The sequence below is a fragment of the Panthera leo genome, chromosome A1, assembly GCF_018350215.1.
Source record: "Panthera leo isolate Ple1 chromosome A1, P.leo_Ple1_pat1.1, whole genome shotgun sequence".
NCBI classification, from domain to species: Eukaryota; Metazoa; Chordata; class Mammalia; order Carnivora; family Felidae; genus Panthera; species Panthera leo.
This window is the reverse complement of record NC_056679.1, coordinates 157336053-157354201: the sequence shown is the minus strand read 5'-3', so window position 1 is coordinate 157354201 and position 18149 is coordinate 157336053. Positions and strand designations below refer to the sequence as shown.

The following is an 18149-nucleotide window of genomic DNA, read 5'->3' as shown; positions in this document are numbered from 1 at the left end:
TACTATTCCATCCCATTGTAGATGCATATGTGGGTTATTTGTAGTTTTTGTCTATTACAAACAAAGCCTCAAGGACCACTCTTATTAAATATAGTGGGTATGCTACGTCACAGGGTTATGTGTATGTCCAACTTTAATAGATGATACCCAACTGATTTCAAAAATCATTTTAATTATCACACTCTTAGCTTCAGGGCATGAGAATTCTCCCCTTAATCCTTTATATACTTGAGTATACTTACTAAATGTTAGATATGATAGTAAGTGTTTTACTATTATTGACTTATTTACTACTTATTAATATTTAATATTCACCCTGTTGAGTACATGTCTTACTATCCTAATTTACAGGAGAGAAAATTGAGGCACAGAAAGAGGCTAAGTAACTTGCCCACAGTTATACAAACAATGAGTTGGGATTCCAACTTAGTAGACTGGCTCCAGAGTCTATGCCCTTACCCACTACACTGTGTTGATATATGAAAATACTTCCTTCATTATGTAATTTTTGTGAAGGAAAACATTGCATGTAACCTATAAAAATGCATATACTATAGGCTTTTTTTAACCTAGCTAAACATTTTCCAAATAAAATTTCCATGGGTTTTGAAGCCATTTGTTAAAAATATAAACATTTACAACATCTTCTGATTAGAGTGTAGAAACAAATGAGTAACATTAGGCAAGTTGAAAATGTATGTATCTAATATCATTAGATATTAACAAAAATCTTTACATAAAAAGTGGGGCTGAAAAATAAGTCTTATGATTTAGTAACTCAGCTAAGGAAGCAGTTCTTCCATTCAAATTCATTTATCTTCATGAGATCTTTTCAGAGAAACTTGAAGTAAACAAAACGTAAAAGCAGACATCTACATTGCTGTATCACAAAGAGTTAAACTAAGAGTTAAGAAAAATACTGAATTACTGTTCTCTCTAAAAAGCTCTAACAGTAACATTTTAAAGAAAATGTATTTTGTGTTATTGTTAATACAGTTTAAAATTATTTAAAATATAATTTGCTTCATCTTTATTTCATCTATTGATATCTTTATTTCTGTATGTTTTATTGTATTCATTATATATTAACAGGAATATATGCATGTAATTTATAAAGATATTGAGAGTGTGTTCAAAATTCTTTCTTATTCGGGTACTCAGTCAAAAAAAGTTTGGAGACTACAGATCTGGTAGCTAGGGCTGTGCTCTAGAGAGCAAGCTTAGGAAAACACCATAGTGGAGTCCTGTGCTGTTGAATAGGGCATCAGGGCTGACTGCTGGGGTGAGAGAGGCAGGGAGAGAGGAAAGAAAGAGGAGATAGGAGGAGGCAACACAGATAAACTGCCGACCTATGTGCCTAGAAACCTGCCTGGTAAAAAATGTATTTATATTGTATTAACTTATCTAATGAGAGATAAAGCTTGCAAATTCACACAAAAATCATAAAATTCAAGATTAGCATCTTTTTGTTTTTACAACAAGAGCATGCATGTACTTCACATGGAATAACCTAAGCAGAGTCACATGCCAAGGTCAGTAACCATACAGTCAGTCATGAGAAAAGTTGACTTTATTCATTTTATTACTTGGGTAATTCTTCCCAGAGAAGTAGCTGACAGTTTATTACTTCTTTCTTTTAGTGGATTTCTTCTAGTGGATTTCTTCTAAACTGCAAGGCTGCAATGCTGTCAGTTCTGTTTGGAGAAGCCAAGGTGAAAATCCAGAATCTAACTACCGTAAACTCTTTCAGAAAAGGTGTAAAATGTGCATTTGTTTGTCTGAATTTATAGTAGCCACCCACCTCTATCATTGTGTGCAATTGTGTTTTTCAAACAATCGTTCTGCTTTCCAGTTAAAATGTTACTTAAAAATACCAGAACATATGTTCCTTTGAACCAGGACTGCTTGTTGCTACCAGCATTTTTCAAAGGATTGAACTTCAAAGAAATCAGGTTGTTCAGCCTTCAATATGCCTGCTCTGTTATTTAGTCCTTGAAAAATATATATACAAGTATCTTTATCAAACATTATTGATTGTATCATTTACTTATGCATAATATTTGTGAATATTTCCATTTGTAGCTATACAGAAATATATCTAATATAAATATTAGATTTAAATGGTGTAATACTCTGCTGATAGACCTTTGTGAAAATCTTAAATACATGAAAAGATAGATTTTTTCAATATTACTATAATCTGGCTCTACTGTTAACTGGACTAAAAGTCGTGCCATTTACAATGGTAGATTCCTCGTAAGTCTTCCCCATCTCTTATATTCCTTCTACTTGCCATCTCTGCTATGCATCTGTGCTATGACCATCCATTGGGCATTATCCCAACTGGGCATTTTACAAGGCTGCTTTGAAATGTTTTCTTTTTTGTTTTCTCTTTTATGTTTACTTTGAGACCCAGGGAGAGCCTGCACAGTGTTGGTGGGGGAGGGGCAGAGATAAAGGGAGAGAGAGAACCCCAAGCAGGCTCCGTGGTGCAGAGCCTGATGAGGGGCTCGTTCCCAGGAACCCCAAGCTCATGACCTGAACCAAAATCAAGAGTTGGAGGCTTAACTGACTGAGCCACCCAGGTGCCCCCTCCTTTTTCATTTAATGGCAAGAACAAACCAATTCACCCCACTTCTGCCCTCATACAATACTTCTGATCCTTATTTTTCTCACCTTGCTTTTTACTTTTCACACCCAACTCTATAATCTTGTCTGCAATGAAAAACTATTTTACAGTGAACAATTGAAATTTTCTTAGAAGCTTTTTTTTTTTTTTCTAAGAAATGCCCAGCTGGTTAACAGCTTGTATCCTTGGGGAATAGTCCTTTGGCATTCAAACATCACCTAACTCAGGCATTTAAAACTTTCAGTTTATCTTAAGGACATTTTTTTTTTTCTCTTCCTTTTGTTTTTCACCTTATCCCGAGATCCCCTGGGCATATTCTTACTGACAGTGATCTCCATGGTCCTCTTTAGAGCCCATTCAATGTTTTAAATCTTAACCTGAGACTTCAGTATTATTATTTTTTATTGCTATTCCCACTACTCATCTTCAAATTAAAATATCTGGACTTGCATAGTTATTATTATCTTTCCAGTTATACTACCAGTTTCTTTCCCTGCTATAGCCAGATCCAAACTCCATTCCCAACTGGTAACTTTCCCCTACTCCTACAGGGCCGATACTATTCCTGCTAATGAAGGGGCTTGTCCAGTGTTCTTTCTCAAGATGTTCGGTGTAACAAGCTCCTTCCAGTTTTAGGACCAGGGTGGGACAAGAGCAATTCAATCTACATTAAAAGATTCAGCATCTTCATTCAAAAGTGTCTAGACTTTTCTCAGTGAAGTGGTAAGTAGCAGAAACGAAGCAAAGATGCTTCTGGACTCATCCCAGTGTCAATTAGAGCTTCTCAAAGTTTCCACTGAAATATTCCCCTAAAGAGAGGAACTTGAGCAATACCCCTTACCACGCTCAAACCTAAATCCCCATCCAGGCTGCAGCATAAGTTCCCCACTGCAAGCCCAGGGCTTTAAGTTCTCAAGTTTTGTCTTTTCAGTCATAGTATATTCTTGCTGATTTAATATAAAAATAAAGATTAAATTACTTACCAGCAGGTAAAACTAAAGGGTATGCATATTTATACTGTGATGTTCCCCCCCACCACCACATATTTTGCTTTACTACCAAATTGGCAAATCATAAGAACTCATGAAATTCTGAAAGGCAAGAAAACTCTTTTCTTTCTAGTGAAATCTAGCAAGACATGACATTTTACTGAACTGGTTAGTTAGCAACTACCTTTTTATAGGTGAACAGAAACGAAAGGATCATCAGTTATTGGAATGGTTGCCATGTCAGACAAAAATCCTGTTTTTACTGGTCATTATGTCCAACTCTTCAGAGTAGTGGGAAAAGTTTATGATTCTGTGAACAAGAAGAATGAGACACTCAGAAATGTGCAACTCTGCCATAACACAAGAAGCAATGAAGTAGAGAATACAAACAAAACAGACACACACACAAAAAGCAGTTTGCTTTGTTTTGTTTTGTTTTGTTACAAGCATTTTAGTACTCACTAGCTGTAGCCTTAAATGGAACAGTCTGTTACTAGGTCACTACCCATGAACATTCACAAATTATATACACTGTTAATAACTCCCCACACTAGACTCTAGAATTAGGAGACACCTTCAGCCACTGGGTTTTATTAACTCACTATGATTTCTAATACATGACTTAGTCCTGTTGCATTAACTGTGATTACAAGGATGTTTTGCTTACAACTCAGTCATGGTCTCAAAGCTTTTTATTGCAGGAGCTAAAAATGATGTAAATACAGTTGCTGTTCTAAACAACTGAGTTAGAAGTGTCACAGGGAGAGGCCAGCTGGGCTGCTCAGGCTGGCTTCAGGATGACATTGCCTCAGTCAAGTCACATTTTCCAGGGCTCATTCCTCAGTTTTGCAAGTCCAGAAACTTAATTTTGTCAGGGTGCCCAGAGCTGATCCTACTCAATGGATGAGTTTGTGCTAACTCAAAGCACAAGAAGCCAGTGTATAACCTAGATTTGCTCATTTATAATGAGAAGGGTAACTATTAAAGGGCCTAGAAACTTATGATATGTGGCCAACACCTTCTTTTCCCTGTAGGGAAGTCTACATGGGAAGCCCACTATTATCCTTTCCGTTCAACAAACGTTTTGTTTTTTGAGAGAGAGAGAGAGAGAGAGAGAGAGCAGGGGAGAGGGGCAGAGGGGAGAGAGAGAAAGAGAGAGAAAGAAAGAGAGAATCTTAAGCTAGCTCCATGCCCAGCGCAGAGCCTGACACTGGGCTCGATCTCAGGACCCTCGGATCAAGACTGATCCAAAATCAAGAGTAAGACACCCAACCAACTGAACTACCCAGGTGCCTCTCAACAAGCATTTATTAGGCATCTAAGGTATAGGTCATTTTGATCCCAAGGATGTTTTGCATATATGAATAAATGGTTTAATTGGAATTAAGCCAGCAAGTGGAAATTTGTGCCAATTTAAAACTTGCTCAACCTTCTACAGTTCTGTCTTCTGATTGGCAGATTCAGGCTTAGGAGAGACTAAGGTCTATCTACATGATGGGATTAGCCACAAAGATCATCCAACAGCCACATTTACAAAGCCATCTTCTAAATATGGTTCTTACCTAGAGCTTCAAAGGAATCTAATAGCCCACGGAACAAGTATGCAAACAACTGTACTAAATGCACTTGTGTTCTTTACTTCTAGATTCTCATATCAGGGAAAACTTGGTATCTTCTAAACTTCTAAAACTTAGAATCTTCCAGAGCCAACCTGGGCAATCGGGACTATCAATACCACCTGCTAATCAATATTAGGGCATTTCTAGAGTGAATTCTTCCTGAATTTTACAGCCACTTTAACCTGATATCCTCCTTGCTACAGGCCCAGCTATAATGTATCCTGGTCACCTAGATTTGCCCATGCATTTTTCCTGCAAAACTTTTCTAGTTTACCTTCTGTAATTCCAACTGGGGTAGAGGGGAGAACCAGACCATTATTCCTTTATCCTCCTGAAGAACTGTTCTTCTGATCCAAAGAGCCATTTGCTATACTTCCTTCTATCTTTCCTCTTGCTGTCATTTAGCAACCTCCCACTCAACCACCAACCTCCACTTCATACATTGTTCACTATTTTTCTCTCTGCTCCAAATATGTTCATGATCCTCCATGATGTCGATGTCCACATGAATTATTCTTTCAACTTCTTAGCCTCTCTTCTTTGGTGACCTTCACCTCCACTCCACTTTATCCCTCCTTTTCAATGTCCTGTCCCTAGGCATTATCATTACCCACAACTGTTCCACACCTACAACAACACATTCAGATATTCCACAACCTGGACACACAACCTTCATCCTTCCATTTCCATCATTCAGTTGCTCCCTGCTCATGCTCTCATACAATATCCAAACCCTTGACCCTTCCATGTTCTCCTTCTCTGATAGCCCTCTTCTGTCTTTATTTCCCACCCTATCCATTTGAAATCCCATGGTGCATCTCTTTGTGTTTAGCCTCACATCCCTTGTTCTGTAGTCCTTCAGTCCAAAACTCCAACCCTGGATCAATCCAGCTGTCTGATTTTTTCTATACCCATATTTTAATGGCTAAATCTTACTATAGAAAGTCATCATGCAGATTGGTGGTGCTACAAATTCACAGTCTCCAACTTCAATTGAACACTGGGTATTTCTTGCCAAATGTGGTTATTGCTCTTATTCTCCAGAGTGGTTCAAGCCTTCTCATTGTCTTCTGTCTCAGACTTTGACATCTCCTCCCTCCTTATCTTCCCTAATGTTTTCTGTCCCAGAGAAAAAGGAAGCATCATGGGGTGCCTGGGTGGCTCAGTCGGTTAACTGTTGAACTCTTGATTTTGGCTCAGGTCATGATCTCACAGTCATGAAATTGAGCCTTGAATTGGGCTCCACACTGGGCATGGAGCCTGCTTAAGATTCTCTCTCTCCCTCTCCCTCTTCCTCTCCCCTGCTTGTGCTCTTTCTCTCTCAAAAGAAAGAGAAAAGAAAAGAAAAAAGAAAAGAGAAGAAAAGGAAGGAAAGGAGAGGAAAGGAAAGGAGAGGAGAGGAAAGGAAAGGAAAGGAAAGGAAAGAAAAGAAAAGAAAAGACAAGACAAGACAAGACAAGACAAAGGAAGCATCAGATGGGGAACTACCCTCAGCTTCCCACTACTAAGCCAACAAATTTACATGTCACCACGTACATCCTTTTCTTTGCCCTTCAGTTACCGTGCAATAGATTCCCTCATCTTATTTAAGGCTGGTACACCAGCCTCTGGTAGTGCTGTGTGTGCTTCCCCTTTTGACACTGGAGGAACTGCACTCCATCTGTTTCCCCTTTCTTCTCTGGTGTCTTCGACATTTACCTCTCTGCTATTCAATACTGTCAGTATTTAAACATGTCTGAGTCTCTAGTTACTATTTTTTCTTCCCCATTTGGCTCAAAGCAACTTTTTTTTTTTTTTTTAAAGAAAATATCTTTTAGTCCTGAGTTATTTAATTACTTCACTTGTCAGGACTTGTATGCTTATCTGTAGCAAATTTCTAGTGTTTTCAACAGACCATTTTAGATTTTTTTTTTTATTTTTTAATATATGAAATTTACTGTCAAATTGGTTTCCATACAACACCCAGTGCTCATCCCAAAAGGTGCCCTCCTCAATACCCATCACCCACCCTGCCCTCCCTCCCACCCCCCATCAACCCTCAGTTTGTTCTCAGTTTTTAACAGTCTCTTATGCTTTGGCTCTTTCCCATTCTAACCTCTTTTTTTTTTTTTTTTTTTTTAACAGACCATTTTAAATGCTGCAAACTTGCTTACCTGGAAAATGGTTAGGACTTAAAACTCAAGTATTATACAAGTTTTTATTATTGTAAATTATGAAATATACAACAGTGCATGTTTTAATGAATAATTATAAAACAAATACCCATTTAACCATCATTCAGGTGAGGAAATACCCCAACCTATGCATCCCTTCTAGATACTTTCTCACACTTCTACAGGTGACCACCAATCTGAATTTTATGGTAACAGTTTCCCAGCTTTTCCTTATAAAGTTTAACTCTTTCTTTGCCTGCTCAGGCCCACTCTTCTCACTTCTCCACCCTGCTCTATATACGGGGAAGCTAGCTTGTACAAACTGTATCAACAAGCGCCATTGGCCTCTGGCTTCCACTTGCATTTATCAACAGGGAGATCAGATGGAGTGGAATGAAATAGGATATTTTCCTCCCCTGCCTCCTCTCCTGGAGAGTCTCCCCAAGGGCTAGCTGGGTTGGTTTTATTACTAACTGTGTTCACCAGGGTTAGGCAGAGAAACAGAATCAACATGGGGTGTGTGTGTGTGTGTGTGTTTATATATATAATACTGTTATACATCCTGAACTGACATAAAAGTCATATATATATATGTCATATATATGTATGTATATATGGCATACATATATATGAAGGAGAAGGAGAGAGAGAGAGAGATTTATTTTAAAGAATTGGCTCATACAATTGTGGAGGTTTGGTGAATCAAAAATCTGTGTGGTAGGTCAGCAGGCAGGAGACCTGGGGAAGAGTTGCAGTTCAAGCTCAAAGACTGCTGGCAGAATTCCTTCTTGCTTGAGGGAAGTCAGTCTGTTCTATTAAGGCCTTCAATTGATTGGATGAGGCCTACCCATATTATGGAGGTAATCTGCTTTACTCAAAATGCACTTATATAAATGTTAATCTAGAATGAATAAGTCACGGGAGTAAAAGGCACAGCATAGGGAATATAGTCAATGATATTATAATCATGTTGTATGGTGACGGATGGTAACTACACTTGTGGTGAACATAACATAACATAGAGAAGATGAATCACTATGCTGTACACCTGAAACTAATGTAACATTGTGTGTCAACTGTACTAAAAATGTGTTTAATAAATGTTAATTACATATTTTAAAACACCTTCACAGAAATCTAGAATAAGTTTGACAAATGTCTGGACACCATGGCCCAGTCCAGTTGGTATACAAAATTAAACATCACAACAACCAAAGGTCACTGTTCCTATGAGACTTAACTCTTCATGCAACTCTCTCCTTCTGCGTTCAATCTGCTTACCCCTTCCCATCTAAGGATAGTTATGCCTCCTGCTCTTATTGGCACTAGGACACTGTACCATTCCTTATAGCTTTTCCCAAACCCTTCCCACACCTCTTATTAAACAATCTTCACTTGCCTAGCTTGAGAATATCAATACACTACCCAAGTGTGTAATCCTAGAAAATAGAGTTGCCTGCTTTAGAACTTGATGGTGTGTGTATTCTGTTGTGTCATGCTTCCTTTGTTCAATGGTATTTACAGAAGTTTCACCCATATTGTTACATATGACAACAGTCCATTTATTTTCAGTACTGTCAATGTATCAGTATTTATATATCCATTCTAGGGTTAATGAATTTATGCATTGTTTCCAGTTTGGGGCTATCATAAACAATACTGCTATGACTATTCTTTACATATGTCTCTTTCCCTGTCCCTCTGCCCCTCCTCCCCATGCACCTGCACATGCTCCCACTCTCTCAAAAACTAAAAAAATAATAAAAATAAATAAAAGTAAGTCCTTTAAGTTCTTTAAAACCTTTAAAGATCAGCTGGTAATAATGCTTGTGAAGTAAATTTCTCTAATATAATTTCACAAAGGAAAATTAATTTCTGCTTTAAACAGGCTATGTTTCCACTAAAAGAATTTATACATTTTATAATATGCAAGCATGAAAAAATATTGCATTCAGGGGTTGCAAATGAAAAAAAAAAGAACTGAGCAATTTAGAGAATAATGAATGCTATTTCCAAGACTAAAACATTCAGATCTCTGCCTAACTCTTTCACTTCTACAAAAGTAAGTTTTAGTAAGACTGTGTATCTCTGTGTGTGTTTCTGTGGTGTGGTGTGTTTATGTGTATCTATTGTGTGAGAGACTGTCTTGTGTCCATGTGTCTGTGTTTCTGTGTGCATGTCTGTCTGTGCGTGTTTATGCATCTGTGGTATCTTGGGGGCAGGATAGAGAAGGTGGGATTTTAGTGGTATAAAAGAAAGGAAGGAATCCATTTCTGTTGGAACCCATCTTCCATTGGATAAGAAAAGAATAAAATACATTTATTTTTATTACCAAAAAACCCTTGACAATAGGTGAAATAATTGAATAATTTTATGTCTGTAAGTTTTAGACATTTTAATAAAACTTTATCACAAAAGAAATCCATGTCCATTGTTGTATAAGTTTCACATAAACACATCTGACCACCCATTGATAACCACTTTATATCCTTCCAGATATTTTGATGTATATATACATACATATTTTTGCAAAATGGGATTACTGTCAATAAACCTTTTCTTAGCAATATGACATGAAGTCAACAAATACTTGTTAATTCTATTCCTAAACCATAGCAGAGTACAGGATATATGGAAAAAATTAAGAAAATATCTGTTAAATAAATGGAGGAATCCTTTATGGTTGTCTTTGGTAATATTTTTCCCGTTGGCATGTTTATATATTTATGAATTCCATATGAAGTGAGGATTTTACGCCTTTGTTTTTTATATAACAAAGGCTGTTTCCCCCTATTTACATTTAATTTTAATTTTCCTCTTCCAAAAGAATAGAAAGTAACATTTGAACATATAGCTTAATCTCACTGAATAAAAAAGTCACCTGATTTAAATCAAATGGGGCTTCACTGCAACTTTTAAAGAAATAAATGAAGCAAATGCAATATATGAGAGCAAAGTGCTGACTGCTCCTCACTAGAGGTTCTGCTCTATTTAAATAAAGATATGGGAGTGATTTGTAGATAGTAGTGCAGAATATGCCAAAAAGCAGTACATTTTTGAGTCAGAATGTCTTGGTTCTTATCCCACTTGTGCCCTTCAGCAGCTGGGTGATAAGGGAAAAATCACTTAATGCCTCTAAGTATATGTAAGCAAATGGTCTCTAAGTAGTATTTCATCCCTTAAAGATTATTTCCAGAATAGATACTTATTCTTAAATATGAAACAATATATCTAAACCCCCAAATCAGGCTCGGTTTCTCTGCCATAAATTTGATGGTAACATGAGAATATATATATGTATATTATCCTGTTTTATTTTTGCCATAATTATTTTTAAATACCTGGGTTTTTTGAGTTATGTTTAATACTTCTCGCAGAGAAGGTTTTGTTTTGTTTTGTTTTGTTTTTTTTCTCTCTGTTGGCAGAGTTGGTAGAGAGTCAACTCTGTTGACTAAAAGCAAGTATTTTGTGTTCTTAATTTCTCCCTTGAGAGAATCTTGGTATCACGAAATGGAACTATTAGTACAGTTGTAAATGGAACAAGCTACTGAATGATCCTTTAAATATACTCCATTAACTTTAGTTCAGTAAAAGTAACATCATGGGGTATTTTAGTCCACTGTGTTTTGTTGTTTTTTTTAAAACTAGGATATTATTAAATTAGAAACCTAATTTTACTATAGGCATTATTTATCTCCATTTTATAGATGAGGAAACCCAGAGTCTAGGAGATTAACAATGTGTCCCATTTTTTAAAGTAGGAGAGCTGAGACATGAACACAGGTTAGCCTGGCTCCAATCACTCTGAAAACACCATTCTCCTAAATATATATACATCCTGTCCATTCATGGAAACGTGCCCAGCTGAACCTCAGCCTGGCAAAAATAAATGCTCAATAGTTATTGTAACCACTTTATTACAGGAGAACTCAGTGGTGTGCAAGCTGAAAGTAACAATCTCCTTTCTCCAGCTGTCCTTCAAATTTGCACTGTTCTGACTCTCTGTGCTCCACCTTCACTATCTTGAAATCCCAGGTAGATTTTGTAGTTCTGTGCTGGCTCTCATGTAATAAATGAAGTTTTAGTACCTAGAGTCCAGTCTGGGGTAATAATCCAAACACTAATCTCATTCCATTTAAAACTTTCCTTTCCTAGTTGAGTTTTGCTGGGGGTTGGAGGGTGGGGGCGGAAAGCTCTTACTTAACTATGTGGTTGTGACTAGCTTTGGTGCCCTCGGGAACCACAAATAGTCAAAGGTGACTGTGCTATATGGAACCCTACTGGTAACCTCCTATTGCACTTCTATCTGGTTTACCATTCTGAGAAGCCCATGGGCTTCTAGCAGCCTTCCTCCCTCACACTGCCCCTTCAGGTGGAGTCTATTTTGTGGAGATGTTAGGCTGGGTCCCTCCACAGGTGCCCATATCTAATCCACAGCTTGCTCCCAAATAGCCTTCCCTTTCTTTCCTCTTGAATAGAACGTGCCCATTTCATTCCAGCTCCATTGGTTTTGCCTACTTGCCTTTCCCACCTTTCTTCCTCTCTGTCAATTGAAATGTAATTCCAGCTAATCTCAACACACACCCTTCCCCATGAAGCTTTTCCAGATTTACCTATTCCTTCAATGGTTTTCCCAGTTTGAAGTCCTGAGCACTACAGTCTGTCCAAAAAAAAAAAAAAAAAAAGGCAATTTTACCTAAGAATATCTTGGATGAAGCAATAAAAATGATCAATTTTATTAAATATTGACCCTTGGATATATGTCATTTTAATATTATGTGTGAGTTAATAGGAAGTATGCATAAAGCCCTTCTGCTGCATACTGAAATACATGATTGCCTCAAGGAAAAACTAATATTATACTTGTCCTGACCTGTGACTTGAATTAGTGACTTTTTCCATGGAATATAATTTTCACTTGAAAGAACACCTGACAGAAACCATGGTTATACAGCATTGAGTGTTTGCCAGGGTATTTTCTAAAAAATGAAAGAAGGTTGTCATTTCAAGGAAAACAAGTGACAGTGTTTAATGCCAATGATAAATTTAGAACAAAAATTAGAATTTGGGAAAACTTACATCTGGCACCATAAGTTTCACAACTTGTGGTGGTTATGTAGCTATGTCCCAATATTCTTTGATCCAGTTCTCCTCAAGAGGCAGGGCTTAGTTTCCCAACCATTGATTGTGGGCTCAGCCATTTCTACTAAATAGAATATGGCTGAAGTGATGAGCTGTCATATTGAGATTAGGTTATAAAATGACTATGCTTCTGTCTTAGGTGAGCTCTTTTATATTCATATTCTCTCTCTCTCTCTCTGTCTCTCATCACTCATCTAGGACAAGCTGTCAGGTTGTGAGGTAGCCCTGGGAGAAGAAAGCCAACTGCTACACCTTGAAAACACTCAAGCAGCCTATGGAAAGGTTCACTTGGCAAGGAACTGAGGCTTGCAAGCAACCATGTGAGTAAACTTGGAAGTGGATCCTCTGAAGCCTGCCAAATGGCACATGAGTCAGTTTGGAAGTAGTCTGTCTCTCAGTTTAGCCTTGAAATGACTGCAGCCCAGCCAACAGCTTGATTGCAACCTTTTGAAAGACCCTGAACTGGAACCACTCAGCTAAGCCACTCTGGATTCCTGACCCACAGAAACTGTGAAATAGTTAAAATTTATTGTTCTAAGTTGCTAAGTTTGAGTAATTTGCTATGCAATAATAGATGATACTATAGCTTCCCCAAACTTAAAGACTTTTCTGATAAGAGCAGTGGTAATATTAACAAAGAGGGTTTTTTTGGGGGGGGGGGGAGGGGAGAATAGGGGAATACCGGGAAATTGTTGAATGATGAAACATGCCAATGGAAGGTCTACATAAATCAAAGGACCAAATGATTATCCAAATGATCGATGCATGATGCCACGAAATCATGCATTAGTAAAAGATCCAGTCAAAGTACACAACAGACCAATAAATTTAAATGTAACAAGAGTATATGATTTCTATGTTGCAACTAACCCTTAGGAAACTACCACCTATTGAATGCTGTTACAGGATCAAAGAAGACTGTCCACACTTATCAGCAAAGAGTATTGACACACTCCTTCCTTATACAACTACATATCTGTCTAAGCCTGAAATTTCCTCATGTATTTCAACCAAAATAATGTACTGTAACAGATTAAATTCAGAGGCATATTTGAGAAGCCAGATGTTTTCCATAAAATTAGACATGTGAGAGATTTGCAAAAACATAAACAATATCACTCATCTCACTACGTGTTTTATTTTGAAAACTATAGTGATTTTTCATGAAAAGACTGTTATTGTTATTTTAAAAGAAACTGTATTAGTTGTATACTGCTGTGTCACAAGTCATGCCAAAATTTAGTGGCTTCACAGTATTTATTTCTTATCTCACCATTTCTGTGTGTCAGGAATCCAGGTGCAGCTTCTTTGGGTTCCTCTGGCTCAAGGTCTCTCCCAAAGTTGCCTACATTCAAGGTGTCCGCAGAGCTGCAGTCATCTTAAGGCCTGCCTGGGGCAGGATCAGCTGCTCAGCACGCTTACATGGCTGTCAGCAGGACCCAGTTCCACACTGCTGTCGATCAGACACATCAGTTCCTTGCTATATCGGTCTCTCCACAGGAAAGTCACAACATGGCAGCTGGCTTCCCTCAAAGAGACACAGAGACAGGGGCCACAGTCTTTCTGCAACCAAATCTTGAAAGTGGCATCCCATCATTTTGGCCGTGTCCTTAAAAAAAAAAAAAAAATCAATTAATCCAGCACATGCTCAAGGGGAGGGGATTACACAAGGGCATGAATACCACCAGGTAAGAATCATTGGGGGCCCTCATAAAGACTGCCTACCATATGAATTAACAAGTATTTTCTAAATTTCTCAGCATTAATTTCTAATAAGTTATTATCAATAGATACAAATCACATAAACAAAAATTTGGGGGGGTTCTCAATAATTTGTAAGAGTGTAAACAGCTTTTGAGACCAAAAAGTTGAGAATTGCTATTCTATTAATACAAACATTGGCTTTCCACATGGTAAAGATGCAGGGCATTTTTTTCAAGAGCTGACAATTCATGTCTTACTTTTATTATTATTCATAACTATAAACTCTTTTCCCCAAAATGATAGTATTTACAATAGCATTATAAGATACACAAGTACATAGTGAAATACAGTAATGTTTGCCAGAAGTACATATACAGTGGGTATAGTATCAAGACTTATGAGTACTATATATACCATATATTTATCACATATCTGAGAATACTTCATTAAAAATTTTTCATAATACTTATTCAATATACTAAGTGCTTACATTGATACCACTCAATAATTGGTGATTTTATTATTATTTTGTTCAGCAAATATTTGGAAAACTCTGGACAAAGAATAGTATTAGAGTTAGAGATTTATAAAGTTTCTAAGAAATAATTTAAGGCAATATTCAGATGTGATTTCCATGAAACAGAATTTAATGATAAAATGAATGAAGTGCAAGACTTTGGGGTGTGGAGAAAGGAGAGGAAGGAGGAAGAGAAGACATAGAGAATAGCCAGAAATAAAACACAAACTTATCTTACGAAAGAAAAAGAAGTTTATGTTAAGAAGTATGGGATATCGCTAGCATCAGATACTTATAAAACTCAAAAAGAATGAAGACTGAAAAAGTTTTAGATTTGGTGATAGGACTTTAACACACACACACACACACACACACACACACACACACACAAACACACACACACACACACATCCAAAAAAAAAAAAAAAAAAAAAAAAAAAAAACCCCGCACAGGGCCAGAATCAAATCTAAGTAGGAAGTAAGAAAGCTGAGACCACAAAGGGAAGAGAAAACTTTGGTCAGCAACAAAGTAACAAAAGAAGGTTGCGAGCTCTAAGGAACAGGAGACCTAAATTTGTACCTTCCTACTGTTCTTTAAGAACCAAAGAACTGACAGCATTTACTCTTTATACAAGCCAATAAGGGTCAATTTTGAATTGTATTCAATTACATTAAACCAAATGGTTTGATAAACTAAATTTTAGGGCTGCCTGGGTGGCTCAGTCAGTTAAACATCTGACTTTGGGTCAGGTCACTATCTCACCATTTGTGGGTTAGAGCCTGGTGTTGGCTCTGTGCTGACAACTCAGAGCCTGGAACCCACTCTGTGTCCCTCCCCTCTCTCTCTGCCCCTCCCCTGCTCGTGCTTGGTCTCTCTCTGTCCCTCAAAAATAAATAGAAAACGTTAATAAAAAAAATTTAATAAACTAAATTTTAGAGATACTGCTTTGACTAAGAATTTTTCTATTTTTTTTTTCTTGCCAGTATGCTCTAAGTCTATCCTTGATTTGTTCCCTGTACTAAGTGTCCCTAATATCTGGTTTGATCCTGGAAAAACTACAGTTACAAAAATTTGCATGACTATCTGTGATAATGTCTCACAATTGCTAAGGTCAAAAAAAATTTTAAGAGCTCTGTTTCAGCTCCCTTACTTTAATGATCAATAAATTTGAGGCAAGGGAATGTAGTTCCTACAGGTGCCCACATCAAGCCTGGCACTAATATCCCAGGTCTCTTAACTTCTAATCCTGGGGTCCCTTATTGGCATCACATTATGCAACATTACTTTTGATGATATTTTCCAAAATTACTGCTGGTGTAATTTTAACAAAAACTTGATACTTTGGGAGAAAGGGTTTGAGGGCGAATAAACCTCTGAAAAATAAGGGACACTGAATTGACAAGAATTGAAAGGTGTTAGCTTTTAGGATTAAATATTTCTGCTCCCTGGTACTATTTTTGGGCTTCCTAAATCCATCATTCCTTTTCTTCAAAATGATGTATGGCAGGACCTTGTCTCTTGAGCCTTCGTTTTCATCACAAATAAATCAACCACATTCTGCCCCATTTACTCTTCTCCACAGACTGAACTCCAAACCTCTGGGGCCAGAGGATCTCCAATTTAAGCTAGGAGCGCAGTTCTCTGGGTCCGCATTTAAATCTCAGTTGCTAGGGCCCGAAGCACTCCCAAAATTGAGGGATGAGTTGTAGGAGATGGCAAGAAAACCCCTCGGAGCCTGCGCCACATCCCGGGGCCCTTGAGAGGTCCTGAGTGTTACGATACCACACACGCAATTCAGGACCCTCCTTCCTGCGCCTGGAGACCAATGTCTCTGTCCCAGGCTCCAACTGGCGTGGCTCTGCCCTGTGCGTGACGTATGACGTCACACGTTTGGCACGTGCCACCAGATCTGCAAGGACTATCCCAGAGGCTCGTGGTTACACGTGTTTGGAAGTGGGAGGAGGTGGGCCTTAGGCTATTGGTTTTTCATTTCCAAGTGGGAGGCTGCTGGTGGAGGGCAGAGGCTGCAGCCTTCTGGGCTGGGCGGGCCTGGGACAGATGCGTTAGTAGTGGCCGAGCTCGAGCTGCGAGGGCAAGAAGGCAGCCTGCACCTGGCACCTGCACCAGCACCTGCACGGAGCGCACCGCACCCTCCTTCGTACAGCGCACTTCCAGGAGAGCTGGCCTAGGTGAGGACAGCCCTCAGTGCCATCAGCACCTTGTCGCCGCTACCCCAGGCTACCTTCTGCTGAGAACAGCTCTGTTTATTGAAAGGAGAAGGGATCTTTCATCTTTATTTTTTCAACTGGGTGATGATGAAACTTCAACCAAGAGATTTTGAGCTTTAGCGAAATGACACCATTACCTGAAAGTAAAGTAAACTTTATGTAGAATATAAAGGTACTTAGTTTTTAAAAACATACTGATTTTGCCCCCAAAGGCTAAACGATAACTATTCAAAATGGTATACATCCCTGACGTCTCAGGTCTTCCTCATTTTTTCACGGGAGTTCTTCCTTGACATGTCAATTGATAGTGACCCAGTCTTCTCTGTATGTTGATCTATTTCATTCCAGTATCACATGGGATGACCTCGTTTATTTGCTTGTTTATAGTGTCTTCTATAATGCAAGTTCAAGGAGGGCTATGATCCGGTCTGTTTTATTTATCTGCTCCAGCTTCTGGCACAGTGCCTAATGTTTGTTGATTAGATGAAATGTTTTCTGACTCTGGCCACCCAAAGCTGGCACCCTTGCTCTTGCTTGCATAAGTGACAACATCCTCTGTATGTCAGTGTTCTTGTGTTCATAATATTTTATTGTAATTGTCGCTGAATATGTCTGTGCTACACTACGTGCTCCTTTATTTAGAGTAAGGACTTTTATTCATTTTTGTCTCCCATGTGCCTGGCATACAGTGGACACTCAGATTTTTACTGAAAAGGTGGAAGTTATCCAAAATAAAATTTTTAATAATCTGTATCTTTTCTAAACTTTAGACTAGAAGAGTATTTCTCCTCTTTTTGGTATTTTTTTCCCCCTGATACTGAAAGCCACTCACTCCAACTAAGAGAGGTAATAATATGTGTGGTGAAAAGAATTCAAAATTTTGAATAGAGAATCTAGATAAGAGTCTCTGTTCTGCTATTTTCTGGTTTGGAGATACTCTAAATTTTTCAGAGCCTGGCTCGCCATTTGTAGATAGAGATAATAATACTTACATATGGTCTATGTAACCATTCTATTTCTTTAGATAGAATCCTAAAAAAAAAAAGCCAAACAAAACACAACAAAACAAAAGTGGCTTAATACACTCTTTCAAAAGAAAAAAAAATAAAGATTCTCCATTCTCCCATCCTCTGCTTAGATAACACATATTAGACATATTTAGTTTTG

The 18149-nt window shown here is 37.9% G+C and overlaps 1 long non-coding RNA gene across 3 annotated transcripts; it reads right to left on the bottom strand.

Moving 5' to 3' along the window:
• Positions 1–1672: 1672 nt before the first annotated feature.
• On the bottom strand, positions 1673–16609 carry LOC122223027. 3 transcript variants are annotated; one of them, XR_006204005.1, is made up of 4 exons: positions 16265–16593; positions 13806–14141; positions 3803–3928; positions 1673–1991 (listed from the first exon to the last, which is right to left on the bottom strand). It is a non-coding gene; the product is annotated as an uncharacterized LOC122223027 (long non-coding RNA). The 3 variants fall into 3 exon arrangements; XR_006204008.1 differs by having other exon boundaries at positions 1674–1991; positions 16537–16609; XR_006204007.1 differs by having other exon boundaries at positions 1674–1991; positions 16351–16593.
• Between the last annotated feature and the right edge of the window lie 1540 nt (positions 16610–18149).